General features: G+C 46.3%; 1 protein-coding gene across 1 annotated transcript in view; it reads right to left on the bottom strand.

Annotated features, from left to right (window-relative positions):
* Positions 1 to 16,917, bottom strand: part of CEP85L (centrosomal protein 85 like) — a 185,135-nt gene that overhangs the window by 123,291 nt on the left and 44,927 nt on the right. The gene's annotated exons all lie outside the window — the stretch shown is intronic.

Below are 16,917 nucleotides of genomic sequence, written 5' to 3'. Positions count from 1 at the left end.
CAGATTCATTTGGCCGCTCACCGGGCTGTCAGTGAGTGAACACCAGGACTTGTTCTGCAGATGACTGACCTTTCAGCATTTGCTCCTCAGCAACGTGTTCTCAGGCCCAATATTATTAAAGCGCATGAACGGTTTACGCCGACGTGCAACGGATGGGACTCGCTTTTGGAAAGTATTCCTGTACTTAAAGTGGGCAGAGCCTCGAGATTTTTGCACCACTCCTGCAAAATTCTCCCACAGCATTCGTGACACACATGGAAGTGTCGACTAGGGTTTAAAATTGCAGTTCTTAAAACCTTTTTATTTGTGGTATCTCTTCGTGGCTTGTGACTGCCGGTTCAGATCCATATGTAAATTTCCCATTTATAATGTTTCCATGCTAAACAGAGACCCTGAGCCAGTTGAGCCAAGGCTGGAGGAAGGCTGAGGTGAAGGTGAGGGGGTAAACCAGGAAGGGAAAATTGACTGCTTTTCACACACACAAAAAAAACCAGGGTTCTCCTCTCTGGTGTTCAACTGGCCTTGTTGTGGAGGATTACTTCTAGGCAACCAGCTGGAAAGTCTTCAAGCTGGTCTGACAGGTGGCCAAGCATTACCCTTTCCCATTCCTTTTCTCTCTCTCTCTCTCTCTCTTTTTTTATGGAATCTGTTAAGTGCTTAGTATGTGTCACTCTTTATAGCTGTATTGTACTTTCCCAAGTACTTAGTACAGTGCTCTGCACACAGTAAGTGCTCAATAAATATGATTGAATTAATAAATACGATTGAATAAATGAATGAATGAACCACTGTTCTAAGTGCTGGAGTGGATACAAATTCACCAGTGGGGTGGATATAGCATGGGCCCAGGAGTCAGAAAGACATGGGTTCTAATTCCGGCTCTACCGCTGTCTGCTGGGGGATCTTGGGCAAGTCACTTCACTTCCTTGTGCCTCAGTTACCTCACCTGCAAAGTGGGGATTGAGACTGTGAGTACCATGTGAGACAGGGACTGTGTCCAACCCCTTTGCTTATATCCACCCCAGTGCTTAGTATTGTGCCTGGCACATTGTAAGTGCTTAACAAATACCACAATTAATAATAATAATAATAGTATTCTAATGATGGTATACATATACAATTATTATTAGGTTGGTCACAGTCCGAGTCCCACATGGGGTTCACTATCTGAGCAGAAGGGACATCAGGCATTTAATCCCATTTTACAGATCAGGAAACTGGGGCATGGAGAAGTTACTTGCCCAAGGTCACCTTGCAAGCATTTGGCAGAGCTAGGATTAGAATCCAGGTCCTCCGACTCCCAATCCTGTGGTCTTTCCACAAGGCCACATTGCTTCTCTGTCTTTTTCTGCCTCTCACTGTCTCTCGCATATAGACACACTCACAAACACACATGCCCAGGCAGAGCTTCAAGAACACAGAAATGACACTGGAAATATGCTGAAGTTCTTGCTCTTGTGGAGTAGGATCACACAAACACACAAGGGAGCTTCTTAATGGAGTTCAGTGTTAACATTGCCAGTCCAGGCTCACCCCCCTAGACTGTGGCTGGAAGTTTCACCGCTGAAGGGATGTGTCATGCTGCAATGAGAGAAACCGGCTGGGATTTATGCAGCCCATTATATTTGCTTTCTTCAGGCAGGGGGTCTCAGAAGGGTTAGAGGAACTCTCACCTTCAGAGCCCGGGCCGGATCCACCCGGCGTTTTCAACCAATCAATTAATAGTATATATTGAGCACTTACTGTGTGCAGAGTGCTGTACTAAGTGCTTAGGAGAGTCCAAAATAACCCTGCCCACCACGAGCTTACAGTCTAATGGTTCCAGTGGATGTGGTTTCTTCCCAGGGGTTTAAACACATGCACTCACCCTGCTTTTAATCCATATGAAACAAACTTCCACTTGCTCAATTTTGATTTAGAAAATGAAATTTTCCATTAAAGGAGGCTTTAATCTCCTCGGCTGGGATGCTATTTTGGGCAAGGCTGCCTGTAAAAGAGGACTCTCACCTACCAGGCTTCCAGCCTTCTCCTGCTGACTAAAACAACGGCAGCAGGGTTCAGAGCTGGGAGCCACGGTCGCTGTCTGGATGGGGGGCCCTGGGACAGGCCAAGGAAACTTTCTTCCTTCCCCATAAACACACCTTCCCCTACTGGGCAGAGAGAGGTTCCCTGTTCTTAGAGGCTGTAAAACCCTGAACGGGTTTGTAAAGGCAGTTAGAGAACTCCAGGACTTAGGGAATTTTCCACAGCTACCGAATGTGAACGAAGCCCACTGCTCTCCCGCTCTACCTGGATCCACAGTAGTGTCATCCTGAGATCTTATCAACCTCGTTTCTTTGGCTGGGAACTCACTGGTTCCTTCGAAGACTAACCCAAGAGAGGCAGGTCCAACAATTAGATGGTATTTACTGAGTGCTTACTGGGCTCAGAGCACCGGATTAAGCACTCAATAGGTACATCGATTGTTGGTCTGTGCTCCATTTCCACAACCAGATAATTGCATTTGGGTCTTGGGAGGGAGGGAGCATTTAGCTGTTCAGAGCAACAGCCTCTACTTCTTCAAAAGAGAAGCAGCGGAGAAAGCAGCGTGGCTTAATGGAAAGAGCACGGGCTTGGGAGTCAGAGGTTGTGGGTTCTAATCCCAGCTCTACCACTTGTCAACTGTGTGACTTTGGGCAAGTCACTTAACTTCTCTGTGCCTCAGTACCTCATCTGTAAAATGGGAATTAAGACTGAGAGTCCCACACGGGACAACCTGATAGCCTTGTATCTACCCCAGGGCTCAGAACAGTGCTTGGCACATGGTAAGCGCTTAACATATACCATTATTATTATTTATTGATTCAGTACCTGTAACACTGTGAGCCCCATTGTGCTCTCCCCTCTGGACTGTACAAAGCTCCTTGTGGGCAGGGAATGTGTCTACCAACTCTCTTATTCCGTATTCTCCCAAGAGCTTAGTACACAGGAAGCGCTCAAAAATATGACTGACTGATTGATGTGGGACAGCGACTGTGTCCCACCTGGATTAATCCCAGTGCTTAGAACAGTGCTTGACATGTAGTAAATGCTTAACAAATACAATAATAATAATAAAAAAGTAAAGTCCTGGAAGCCCACAGTGGGTTGTACCACAGATGGAAGCCACTGCTCAGCGGACAGAAGCAGGGAGGCTCAGAGCCAACATCCACTCAATGAAATGGGGACTTGGTGCCAACGACACGGCATCCATTCACAATGCATCCAAAATGACAGAAGCTTGTCAATCCCAAATTTCCACGTCTACTTAAAACCCTCCACGCCATCTCTTCTGTCTTCACAAAAGGTCCCCGAAGAGGAATGAAAAACCCTAAAGCAACACCCGCTGGGCTAGGAATGATCAAATACAACTGCAAAAGAATTACTAACCATGCCTCCGCCTAACGCTATTTTCGGGGCTGCACAACAGAGCCTCCGCTGAGAAGTCTCAGATAGAATTTTTCAAGAGGAGGGAAAGATATTCTTGAAGTTTTTGAGAAGTGCAGTCCTGGCCACAGGGATGGGGGCGGGGGGGAGCTGCGAAAAGGCTTGGACGATCTAATACAAAATGGATGTTCCTCATCTTGTGTGTCAGTAAGTAATAATAATAATAATAATAATAATGGTATTTGTAAGCTCTTACCATGTGCCAAACACTGCTGTAAGCCTGGAGTAGATACAAGGTAATCAGGTTGGACACAGTCCTTGTCCCACATGGAGCTCACAGTCTTAATCCCCACTGTACAGATGAGGGAACTGAGGACCAGAGAAATGAAGTGATTTGCCTGGGATCACACAGCAGACAAGTGGCGGAGCTGGGATTAGAACCCACAACCTCTGACTCTCAAGCCTGTGCTCTGCCACTTGGCAGCTGTGTGACTGTGGGCAAGTCACTTAATTTCTCTGTGCCTCAGGTACCTCATCTGTAAAATGGGGATTAACTGTGAGCTTCACGTGGGACAACCTGATTACCCTGTATCTACCTCAGTGCTTAGAACAGTGCTCTGCACATAGTAAGCACTTAACAAATACCAACATCAATATTATTATTATTATTGCCTCTAGGCCATGCTGCTTCTCGGGGTCCCACCACAGCCTACCAGGTCCCTTCTGGTGGCTTGAATCCTTCCCACTTTGCTCAGTATCCATAGGGAAGTCCCAAAAATGATACCGGGGGGATACACTGGCCCTTTTAGGCTCCCAAAGCCATAGAAGAGATGGGTGCGGGTTCCTGGGGCCGAAGTTTTTAGTCCACTGGGAACTCAGTCCACCAGAGATCTGAGTCGGGGGTGCAGGGTCATATCCCCCAGGTTTCCATTAGTGTTGGGCTCCCTGCCCTAAACAGAGCAGACCAGCCTCTTACATAAAAATTACACGAGAAAGTGAAAAGACGTGGCTCCGGCCTCCTAAATGCTTACTCGTCGATGCTTTGCACTAGTCCGCGCTAAGTATATACACGTTCCAAAATAGAAGGGCAATCATCATCTTCATCAACAGCACTGATTAAGGACAGGGCACTGCCCCACGTAACTCCTTTGTCCCCAGATTTGTACTAGGTGTCTTGTTGGTCCAGACCACTGTTCTAGGCACTTGGGAACAATGATCCACTGATGGTATTTATTGAGCACTTACTCCAGGCAGAGCACTGTATTAAGCACTTAGAAGAGTACAATACAACAGAGTTGGTATACATGTTCCCGGCTCACAAACTTACAGTCTGGAGGAAATTACAGCCTGGAGGACGGTCAAAAGAAGAAATGATTCCTGCCCTGGAGGAGTTTACAATCTATTGGGTGGAGTGGGGACTGTACAGATAAATTGACACGGGTTCTAGACCGTCTAGGCTGTAGGCTCATTGTGGGCAGGGGACGTATTTGCTTATAGTTGCACTGTATTCTTCCAAGCTCTTAGTACAGTGCTCGGCAACAGTATGCGCTCAATAAATAAATACAAATAAATACAATAATACTATGGTTAAAGTGGCTTGGGAGGAATATCATTCAATAATTGAGTGCAAAGAAAGTATCGCAGAAAACCAAGGAAACGCTATCAGATGTTTTTCAAACTCTCACTACACCTGACACTATGGTGGCATAAAATGAACACACACTCCAGATCAAGAGAGACCCAGACTTCCGAGAATGAGCCACATGTGTTGGCCAATGGGAAATATTTTTGTGACTTCCCTCTCAAATTAGGAAGTTCTTGTCTGCCAGCACCCTGAGCCCCAAAGTATGTCTGGCCCAGCTGCTCACTGGCAATCTCTGGAGATAAGGTAACTTCGACAAGAGTGATTGCTGGGCCCTGTACCTGGGTCATACAAACAATCTTGCATCTCCTGGGTGTCTAATAATAATAAATAATAATAATTATGGCATTTGTTAAGTGCTTACTATGTGTCAGGCATTGTAGTAAGCTCTGGGATAGATGCAAGGCCATGGACACATCTGTAGACATTCCTTTTTTGCATTTTCAGAGGTCTGCTAGTCAGACAGGCTTCCCTGATTCCGTGAACTACCCATTTGCAGGAGTTTCTAATGGATTGAATTGTGGGCTCTGATGTGACTGACTGGCTCTGCTTTGTCCACTTTCAAAATTACATTTTTTTTTAAATTGGATTACCTACTGATGCAACAGCATCATCAATATCTGCTAGGGAGTTCCTTAGCTGGGGTTCTGAAAGTCTGTTAGATACCAGGAGTATATTTTTCATATTAATCTTTAAAGACATTGACTTCATTCCTGAAGATGAAAACAGCAGATAAGCATTCTAAAATGCCATTACTGAGTCAGCCTTGGGGTTTAACCATCCCAGAACTCTGTCTCCACCAGCAGCACTAGAATGTTTAGCAAAAACAAGAAGACTATTTAGGCTGAGTCCCATGTGGGACAGGGAATGTGTCCAACCTGTCTTCTATCTGTCCCATCATTATACACAGTGTTTGGCACATAGGAAACTCTGAGCAAATACCACAAATATTATTACTATCAATATATGTCTGTAATCCTCCTGGCTAACCACCTTCCCCTTTCTATCATGAGCTTTCCCTCTAGTAACTCATCCCGTCCCATTCTTCCCTCACTTAACAGTAATAGTAATAATAATATTGAAAACTGTAATATTTGTTAAGCGCTTACTATGTGCCAGGCACAATACTCAGCCAACGGAGTAGATACAAGTTAATCAGGTTGGACACAGTTCCAGTCTCACATGAGGCTCACACTCAATCCCCATTTTACAGATGAGGGAACTGAGGCCCAGAGAAGAGAAATGAACTACTCACAAGGAACTTACAGTCTAGAGGGGGTGATAGACATTTAAATAAACTAGGGATATAACAGTTGTGTTATTTGTTAAGTGCTTGCTATGTGCCAGGCATTATTCTAAGGACTGGAGTGGATACAAGCAAATCCGGTTGGACACAGTCCCTGCCCCACATGGGACTCATATTCTCAATCCCCATTTTACAGATGAGGGAACTTGAGGCATAGAGATGTGAAGTGACTTGCCCAAGGTCACATAGCAGACAAGTGTTGACCATTGTACATCACCCGCTTCTCCTGGAAACATGGAAACTTTATCCAACCTTGGATTCTCTTCTTCTCTCTCTGGCCACTCATTCTCAGCCTCCTTGGTGGGCTCTTCCTCCGCCTCCCACCCCCTAACTGTGGGGGGTCCCTCAAGGTTCAGTTCTGGATCCCCTCTATTCTCCATCTACACCCACTCCCTTGAAGAATTCATTTGGTCCCAAGGCTTCAGCTACCACCTCTGCGGGGATGATACCCAAATCTACATCTCCAGCCCTGATCTCTCTCCCTCTCTGCAGTCTTGCATTTCCTCCTGCCTTCAAGACATCTCTATTTGCTTGTCCTCCCGTCACCTCAAGCTTAACATGCCCAAAACAGAAGTCCTTTTTTTCCCACCCACTCTTTCCTCCCCCTGACTTTCCCATCACTGTAGGCAGAACCACCACCCTTCCTGTCTCACAAGCCCTTAACCTTGGCATTATCCTTGACTCCTCTGTCTCATTCAACCCACATATTCAATCCATCATTAAATCCTGTCAGTCCCACCTTCATATCACTTTCACATCACTAAAATCCACCCTTTCCTTTCCCTCCAAACTGCTACCACACTATCATCACTCATCCTATCTTGCTTGGATTACCGCATCGGCCTCCTTGCCGACCTCCCAGCCTCCCAAACCACACCTCGCTCGGCTGCCCGGATCATTTTTCTACAAAAACGCTCAGGACATGTCTCCCCACTCCTCAAAAAACTCCAGTTGTTGCCCACCCACCGCCGCATCAAACATAAATTCCTCACCATTGGCTTTAAAGCATTCAATCACCTTGCGCTCTCTTACTTCACACTGCTACTCTCCTACTACAACCCAGACCATGCACTTAGCTCCTCCAATGCTAACCTTCTCACTACGCCTCCATCTGATCTATCTCGCCGCCTAACCCTCACCCATGTTCCTCTGGCCTCGAACGCCTTCCCTTCTCAAATCCGGCAATTACTCTCCCCTCCTTCAAAGCCTTATTGAAGGCCCATCTCCTCCAAGATGCCTTCTTTGACTAAACCCCTTCTTTCCTCTCTCCCTCTGCCTTCTGCATCGCTCTGACTTGCTCCCTTTATTCATCTCCCCTCCCAGCCCCACAGCATTTATGTCCATCTCTGTAAATTATATATTTTTTTAATGTCTGTCTCCCCTGCTCTAAACAGTAAGCTTGTCGTGGGCAGGGAATGTGTCTGCTCTTGTATTGTACTCTCCCAAGCACTTAGTACAGTGCTCTGCACAGTGAAAACACTCAAATTCAGCTCAACAAACTGAATGATTAAGTGGTGGAACCACAATTAGAAGCCAGGTCCTTCTGACTATTCTCCTCAGCCCTACAGCACCTACATAAATATTCTTCTACTCTTCTACTTCTCCAATCCCTGACCTACTTTAGTGTCTGTCTTCCCCTGTAGACTGTTCTTGCGGGCAGGGATCGCATCTACCAACTGCTGCACTTTCCTAAGCATTTAGTACAGTGCACACAGCAAGCCCTCAGTAAATACCACTGATTAACTGATGCCAGATGGTTTCTCAAGCAGTGTCGTCAGCATCATCTCGGCCTGGAACTCGAAATCAAAAGGCAAGAATGGATCTCCAAAGACGAGCCCCGAGCCGACCATCCCCCGATGCTGAGGTAGTCCTTGTCACCCCCACTTTTTCCAGGTGAGACGTGCAAGGAGAATAGCCAACAGTGGAATATCCACACAGCTGCTCTACAGTGGGCTCAAGTAGAGGGCTTTGAAAAAAATCTGAGGGCAGGCGAAGCACTCTCGAGATTAAGTTAAGCACCATCTCAAACCATAAGGTAGAACCGTAGGATAATGGGAATCAACAAAAACGGAGAGACCAACTGAAATTGTCTCTCAGGACCTGGATTCTAATCCCAGCTCTGCCAATCGTCTGCTGCTGTGTGACCTTGGGCAAGTCACTTATCTTTGCCTCAGTTACCTCATCTATAAAATAGGGATCAGGTGTGAGCCCCTTGTGAGACAGGGACTGTGTCCGACCTGATTAGCCTGTATCTACCCTGGTGCTTAGAACGGTGTTTGGCACAAAGTATATGTTTAACGAATACCATAATAATAATAATTATAGTAGTAGTATAGTATAGTAGTAGTAATAGTAATTATAATTATGAAATGGCACCCACAATCGCAGATGGTGCCATCTTTTAGAGCAGAGGCTACGGGTGATCACAATACCAACAGAGAGAAGAGAAACCAACACCAGACACCACAAATAGAAAGTGACCAAGCAAAGCAAAGGATGATCTTACATGGACAGAGCAACCAGGCATCAATCTTTACAAGCGACCCACTCATGGGGAAAAAAACAAAACAAAAAAAACACCTCACCATTACATACCACATAGATACACTTATCACTTTGAAAATACTCGTGAATGTTAATGAATGCTTAAGCAGACTGGAATGGTGGACCAGATGGCCACTTTGCAGAATCAGGAAGTCATAAATAAAAATAGCTAATATTTATGAACTATTAAGTCTCCTACTGCCAAACGCACTGACTTAAGAACATCCACACTCCACACACCATGTCTCCGGGCTGCTGGCTGAACTATCTCCACCGTAATTCGAAGAGGAGAAAAGATCCAACTGTCCAAAGGCTCTGGATAAAGAACAAACCTGAACTCTGGAAGAATGGGGGAGGAAGGACTCCAAGCACTAGAGAACATTCCCCCATCAACTAATCAAAGCAGCGTGGCTTTGTGGATAGAGCATGGGCCTCCGAGTCAGAAGGACCTGGGTTCTAATCCTGGCTCTGCCACAGGTCTGCTGTGTGACCTCGAGCAAGTCACTTCACTTCTCTGGGCCTCAGTTCCCTCATCTGTAAAATGGGAATTAAGAGTGTGAGTCCCATGAGGGTCAGAGACTATGTCCAACCTAACTACCTTGTAACTACCCCAGTGCTTAGAATAGTGCTTGGCACAGAGTAAGCACTTAACAAGTATTAATATTATTATTACTGTTGTCAATAATCCAGTGTAAGCTTCAGGGGCCCCAGGAAGACAGTCTTTCCCCAGCTGAAACCCAGGCACCAGTCATGAGCCCAAAGTGCTTCCCGGAAATTCTCTCACCGGCTCCAGGAGCTGCGTTTTCAGGTTATAGTTCCCTCAGCATCAGGAGAGTGCAATGGGGCCGGGGCCAGCTGCCCTCCCTGCCCGCCTGATCATTCTCCTAGATCATCGTGGCCCGGGGAGGCCCAGTCAGAGACAGGATGTTCCCTTCTTGAAGCCGCTGTGGGGGCGCAGGAGGCCGGGGAGGGGAGAGCCGTGAATGTCACGGTCATTGATTCCATCCCGGGCAGGAGGGCTTTGGCCCCGGATTTGGACTCCCCTGGAGGGAAAAGCAGCCTCCACTGCAGGGCGATCACATTACTCCCGGGCCCTTCTTACGTGATCCGCCCGCTGACCCATACCAGGAGCCCGTTACTGGCCCTCCGCCGGAACGATGCTATAAACGCTATCTCTGGCTTGGAAAAAGACCTCTCTGCTGCCGGTTTCGGGTTCCGGGGAGGTCACCGGGAGGGGGTGGCACGCCCCTGTGATAGGCTGCGTTGGGGGGATCAGTCCCTACTCTCCGGTAACTCAAGAAAGCCCATTAGGAACTGCGCCGTGCCAGGAGATTTCCTGAGTTTCCCTAGGCCGGAGCACATTTTTAATTATTGATATCCTCCGGGCCGAGCCCTCACCTGAACTGGGTCTGGCACGGCAGGAGAGGATGGGAAAAGGCCCGGCGACAGCACGGGCGTGTGAGAAACAGAAACGCGCCGTTCGATACAGACGCTGTCAGCAATCTAAATTCACCTTCCTTGTCTCTTATTTCTGAGTCCAGTGGAATGCACTGAAACCAGCCTTGCCGGGGATTTATTCTGCCACCCACAGTTTGTCTTCGATACACTTTTTTGCCTGTTACAGCTGCTCTGAAAAAGAAAATGAACCTCAAAAAGCCCCTCGCAGTCAAACTCCACTCAAGTTACAGGTCCTCACCTCTACAAAACCCTCAAGAGCCAAATGGCTTTAGGAAATGAGGTCTGTTGAATAACTTAGAAAAACCAAATGTGGGGACATGTTCCACTAGATAAAACCCCTGGATTCCTAGGGAAACACAATGTACTAGAGACCTTAATACAGAAACAACAGACCTACGTAACTAACGCTGGAAAGGAATAAACTGATCCACATAAAGAATGGAAGTATGAAAATAAATAAATTACAATACTTGTTAAAAGCTTACTATGAGTCAAGCACTGTTCTAAGCACCAAGGTGAATATAAGTTAATCAGTCCCCACCCCTATGGGGCTCACCGCCTATGTAGGAGGGAGAACGGGCATTGAATCCCCATTTTGCAGATGACAAAACAGATGTATAGGGAAGTTAAGGGACTTGTCCAAGATCACAAAGCAGGCAAATGGCAGAGCAGGGACTAGAACCCAGATCCTGTGACACCCAGGCCTGTACCCTTTCCACCAGGCCATGCTGCTCCTTAAAAAAGTATGCTTTCTAAACTACCCTGTGCCGCACCGTTTTAAGTGAAAAGGTTTAGGGTTGCTACCTGTGGATGAGAGGATTTGCTACTCAATCAATAGTATTTACTGAGCACTTACTGTATGGAGAGTCCTGTACGGAGCGGTTAGGAGAATACAGTCTAAGAGTTGGTAGTCGCATTCCCTGCCCACAATGAGCTTACAGTCTAGAGGAGGAGACAGTCATTAATAGAAACAAATGACAGGTACATACATAAGTGTTGTGGAGCTGGGAGGGGGGAATGAATAAAGGGAGCAAGTCAGGGTGATGCAGAAATGAGTGGAAGAAGAGGCAAGGAGGGCTTAGTCAGGGAAGGCCTCTTGGAGGAGATGTGCCTTCAATAAGGCTTTGAAGGCGGGGAAAGCCGCGTGACATCTCTCGGTCAAACGGGGGGAGATTCAGCCACTTGGACTGTTGCATCAGGGCAACCGATGCCTGAAGTCAGCAGAGGAACCCTGTCTGGATTACTCCCTTTAGGGCTTAGAGACATGTGGCCTTCCCCCAAACAGCCATTCCACAACCTCCCTTCCTAGAGGGGGCTTACTAACAGAGGACTGGCTAGCATGGGTGCTTGACAGCAGGGAGCCAGACTACATCAATCAATCGTATTTACTGAGCGCTTGTTGTGGGCAGATCATTGTACTAAGCGCTTAGGAGAGTAGAATACAACAGAGTTGGTACACATGGTCCCTGCCCACAACGAGCTTACGGTCTAGAGGGGGAGGAAGACAACATTAATAATAATGGAATTTGCTAAGTGCCTTTATTATTTATTATTTATTACCCGCTAGGCACTGTACTAAGTGCTGGGGTGAATGCAAGCAAATCGGCTTGGACATAGGGGGCTCACAGCCTTAATCCCCATTTGACAGATGAGGCAACTGAGGCCCAGGGAAGTGAAGTGACTTGCCCAAGGTCACATAGCAAACAAGTGGTGAAGCTGGGTTTAGAACCCAGGTCCTTCTGACTCCCAGGCCCACGCTCTATCCACACTTCTCCATTATTATGAATAGTAGATATTGACATGAGTGCAGTGGGGCTGAGGAAGGGATGAATAAGGGGTGCAAATCCCAGTGCGACATCGCCGCATCCCTTCCAACCTCTGGAATGCTTGTTCCCCATCTGAAAACTACTCCAGGAAATCACTCCTGTTCCCTCCCAGAGAGCCCAGCCAGGGAAAGCCTGAGCAACACTCAGTTCACCCCCCAAAATGGAAAGCTTCTTTTTTTCCCCTCACACCAAGATCAAACCAGATAATGCAGGCACTCACATTTCTGACTGTTAGCCAGACCGCGTGGCATTTAATTACCGGCAGCCAGGAAAGAGGTCTCAAGAGGCCGGCAATTCCCCGAAATCGACAACAACCGGTCGAAGAAAAGCTTCCCTCCCTTTTGCCCGATGAGAGCGGATGCAGAACCAACACCTGGGGTCGATCCTCTAGAGCGGCATGAGGGGAAAGGCCCGGACACGTGGAAGGACATCCCTGAGGATATGATGGACAGCTTGGGCGGGGGAGTGGAGAAGAAAGAGGAGGCAGCAGCAGGGAGAGTTTTGAAGGTCTGGCGGGAGGGGCACAGGGCAGAGTACCAGCCATGGGGAAATGATCTCTTTGGGCTGGGATCTCTCTTCTGAGCACACCTCTGGCCCCTTTTTCTTTTTACAGTATTTGTTAAGCGTTTACTATGTGCCAGGCACTGTTCTAATTGCTGGACCTTCCCGAAGCTCCCCCCAAGCTGATTCTCCAGGGTCTTAAACAACCCCAGCCAATGGCCATTCTAAATTTGTAATATGGATTCCAGGCCCAGGCATTCCTCTCAGGACTCCAGTCTTCTTTGCCCTTCAGAAATGATCCACTGTTGCATGTATATTTAGTGGAATTTGGAAGGCGAATTACTAAGTCTTCCAGTATAGGCCTGTTTTTTTAATTCAATTATTTATTCAGCTATTTCATCCTGATATAGTTATATCCTTCTTCCACTACTTGTAAATAATTCCATCTGCCCTACTGGCTTTTAAATTCCTCCAAGGCGGTAATTGTGGTTCTTGCTTCTATCAGACTCCATACACGTCAAGCAGCGAGCAGCCTCTTGGGGCCCTGATAGTTTTTTATAGCCCTTTTTTTTTTTTATAACTTTTAGAACCTAACTTTTTTTATATATATAGTTGAGCAGCAATTATCTTCCTGAAAGAAAGGACCTACCCAGTTTGGATTTCCAAGTTGACTCTTATTCTCAAACACCCATGAGCTGAAACAGATGCAATCTTCCCTCTTCCCCAAAATTTTTTAACAAATTTATACTCATACAACAAAGATTAAACAAAAAAATCCCAAGACACAGCTATTTCCAAGGAAAAATAATGATGGGAGAGGCTGGATGTCCGCTTAGCTGTCTCAGCAGCAGAAGCAGCTCGCCGGATGGGTTTCGGGGGCAGTCCCAAAGCAGGAAGCTGTCATCTAGTTTGACGTGGATGGCTCCGTTACAGAATCCACTGGCTCTCTGTTAACGAACTCTCCAAGACATTTCGGCTTTGCCATCGCCTACCGGATTTCTCACTGACAGCAGGATGGTATCACAGGAGGTTGGCATCATTTTCCTGCCGTGAATTTCCAAGGGCTTTATTCTGTAGGGATTTTCTATTGAAACTTCATCAGCAGTCTCCTTGTTATGCTAAGCGAGCTAGCGCATCCTTCTCATTCATTCAATCCTTCAATCGTATTTATTGAGCATTTATGTGCAGTGCACTGTACTAAGCGCTTGGGAGAGTACAATAAACAGATACACTCCTTGTCCACAATGTGCTTACAGGGTATAAAGAGTCTAGAAAAAGACAGAAACAAAGCACCAATCTAGGGTAAAACCCTTTGTTTGCTATCTGGAGATTGCCTACCAGGAGTCAGAGGTCATGAGTTCGAATCCCAGCTCTGCCACTTGTCAGCTGTGTGACTGTGGGCAAGTCACTTAACTTCTCTGTGCCTCAGTTACCTCAACTGTAAAATGGGCATTAACTGTGAGCCTCACGTGGGACAACCTGATTACCCTGTATCTACCCCAGCGCTTAGAACAGTGTTCTGCACATAGTAAGCGCTTAACAAATACCAACATTATTATTTTGAATTTATGGAATTCATTATCATATAGTCCATTCACACTGCTGTGGATTGTGAAATTTTCCAATTAAAGGGAATAGTTATATTTTGGGAGGAGCCCTAAATGTGATTTATACTAATAATAATCAATGCTCAATGTCCCAGGTTATTATCAATAATAATATTAATAAACAATCAATCGTATTTATTAAGCTGTTACTATATGAAGAGCACTGTAGTAAGTGCTTGGGAAAGTACAGTACAGCAGAATTAGCAAACACATTCCCTGCCCACAGTGAGTTTACAATCTCGAGGGACTGTAATAACAATAAGAGTAATGATTGTGGCATTAAGTGCTTACTTTGTGCCGAGTACCATGCTAAGAGCTGGTGTAGATTCAAGCTCATCAGGGTCAGACACAGTCCCCAGCCGACTTGGGGGCTCACAGTCGAAAGGGGTGGGAGAACAGGCATTGAATCCCCATTTTGCAGCCAAGGAGAAGTTAAGCGAGAAGTTAAGGTAACTGAGGCACAGAGAAGTTAAGTGACTTGCCCACAGTCACACAACTGCCAAGTGGCAGAGCCAGGATTCAAACCCATGACCTCTGACTCCCAAGCCCGGGCTCTTTCCACTGAGCCACGCTGCTTAAGTTCCTCCTCATGACCAACCTAAATTCCTCCTACTCCAATAAAGCCCATTTCCTTTTGTTTTGGAATGAGTTGGCTATGGAGAATAACCAGTTATCACCCTCCATCAGCAGTCATCATCAGTGGTACTGCTGAAAGTGGGCTACTGCATTAAGTGCTTGGGCTAATATAACGTATGACATATGTCTGTCATATCGGACCACTTATTCTCCCCTGCTTAAAAGCCTTACTGAAGGGACATCTCCTCCAAGAGGCCTTCCCTGAATAAGTCCTCATTTCCTTTTTTCCCACTCCCTTCTGTGTCACCCTGACTTGCTCCTTTTATTCACTATCCCCACCCTCAGACCCACAGCACTTGTTTTCATATCCATAATTTATTTATATTAATGCCTGTCTCTCCCTCTAGACTGTAAGCTCACTATGGGCAGGGAGTGTGTCTATTATATCACTGTGTTGTATTCTCTAAAGTGCTTAGCACAGTGCCCTACACACAGTAAGCACACAAGAAATACAACTGATTGATTGAACGATGATGTCCCCTCACCTTCCTGGTTTCCGCTTTGGTTATCACAGCAACATGCTCGCTTTCCTGTTGACTCCCCCAATCCCATCAGCCAAGGTGATAGCCAAGTTGTTTTCTGCTTAAAGTAGATCATCCACATGGCTTCACACCCATCCAGCCTGGCATTCCTTCCATCTTTCCCCACATGCATAATAATAACAACAATAATAATAATAATGGTACTTGTTAAGCACTTACTATGTGACAGGTAATCTTTTAAGCACTGGGGTAGATACAAGTTGATCAGGTTGGACACAGTCCCTATCACAAAGGGGGCTCACAGTCTTAATCTCCATTTTACAAATGAGGTAACTGGGGGCCAGAGAAGTGAAGTGACCTGCCCAAGGTCACACGGCAGACATAATGGAGCTGGGATTAGATCCCAAGTCCTTCTAATTCCCAGGCCTGTTCTCTATCCACTAAGCCACACCGCAAGCCTGAACTTGCTTCTTTTAAACTTCCTCCTGTGAATTTCTGATCCATTTTCTAATTAGTCACCAGCTCTCTGAATTCTAGCCACCCCACTAAATTCCTAGCCACCTGTCCTAACCTTCATCTTCACCACTAAGTAGTGGTGTTCTTGAATCCACCTTCAAGAAATGGACTAAAACCTGTTTAGTAGCAGAGAAGGAGAGTGACCGAGTGGAAGGACCAAGGGCCTTGGGAGTTGGGGGACCTGGGTTCTAATCCTGGATCAGTCATCTGCCTATGTGACCTGGGGGCAATTCACTTCACTTCTCTCTACATCAATTCCCTTATCTGTAAAATGTGGATTAAATATCTGTTCTCCCTCCGACTCACAATGTGCGTCTCATGTGGGACAGGTCTGTGTCCAACCTGATGAACTTGTAATTATCCCAGCTCTTAGTACAGTAATGATAATAATAACGTTGGCATTTGTTAAGTGCTTACTATGTGCCAGGCACTGTTCTAAATGCTGGGGAGATACAAGATAAATAGGTTGTCCCACATGGGGCTCACAGTCTTAATCCCCATTTTACAGATGAGGTAACTGAAGCACAGAGTAGTTAAGTGACTTGCCCAAAGTTACACAGCTGATAAGTGGAGGGGCTGTTTTAGAACCCATGGCCTCTGACTCCCAAGCCCATGCTCTTTCCACTAAGCCATGCTGCTTTTCTAATAATAATGATGGTATTTGTTAAGCGCTATGTGCCAAGCACTGTTCTAAGCACTGGGGTAGATACAGGGTAATCAGGTTGTCCCACGTGGGGATCACAGTCTTAATCCCCATTTTCCAGATGAGGGAACTGAGGTCCAGAGAAGTGAAGTGACTTGCCCAAAGTCCCACACCTGACAAATGGCAGAGCCAGGATTAAAACTCACGATCACTGACTCCCAAGCCCGTGTTCTTTCCACTGAGCCACGCTGCTTCTCTTGTAGTACCTGGCACATAATAAGTGCTTGAGAAGCAGCGTGGCTCAGTGGAAAGAGCCCAGGCTTGGGAGTCAGAGATCATGGGTTCTAATCC

This window comes from Ornithorhynchus anatinus, chromosome 2, assembly GCF_004115215.2.
Source record: "Ornithorhynchus anatinus isolate Pmale09 chromosome 2, mOrnAna1.pri.v4, whole genome shotgun sequence".
Lineage (NCBI taxonomy): Eukaryota > Metazoa > Chordata > Mammalia > Monotremata > Ornithorhynchidae > Ornithorhynchus > Ornithorhynchus anatinus.
Note: the sequence above shows the minus strand (reverse complement) of the source record. Positions and strands in the feature narration are given on the sequence as shown.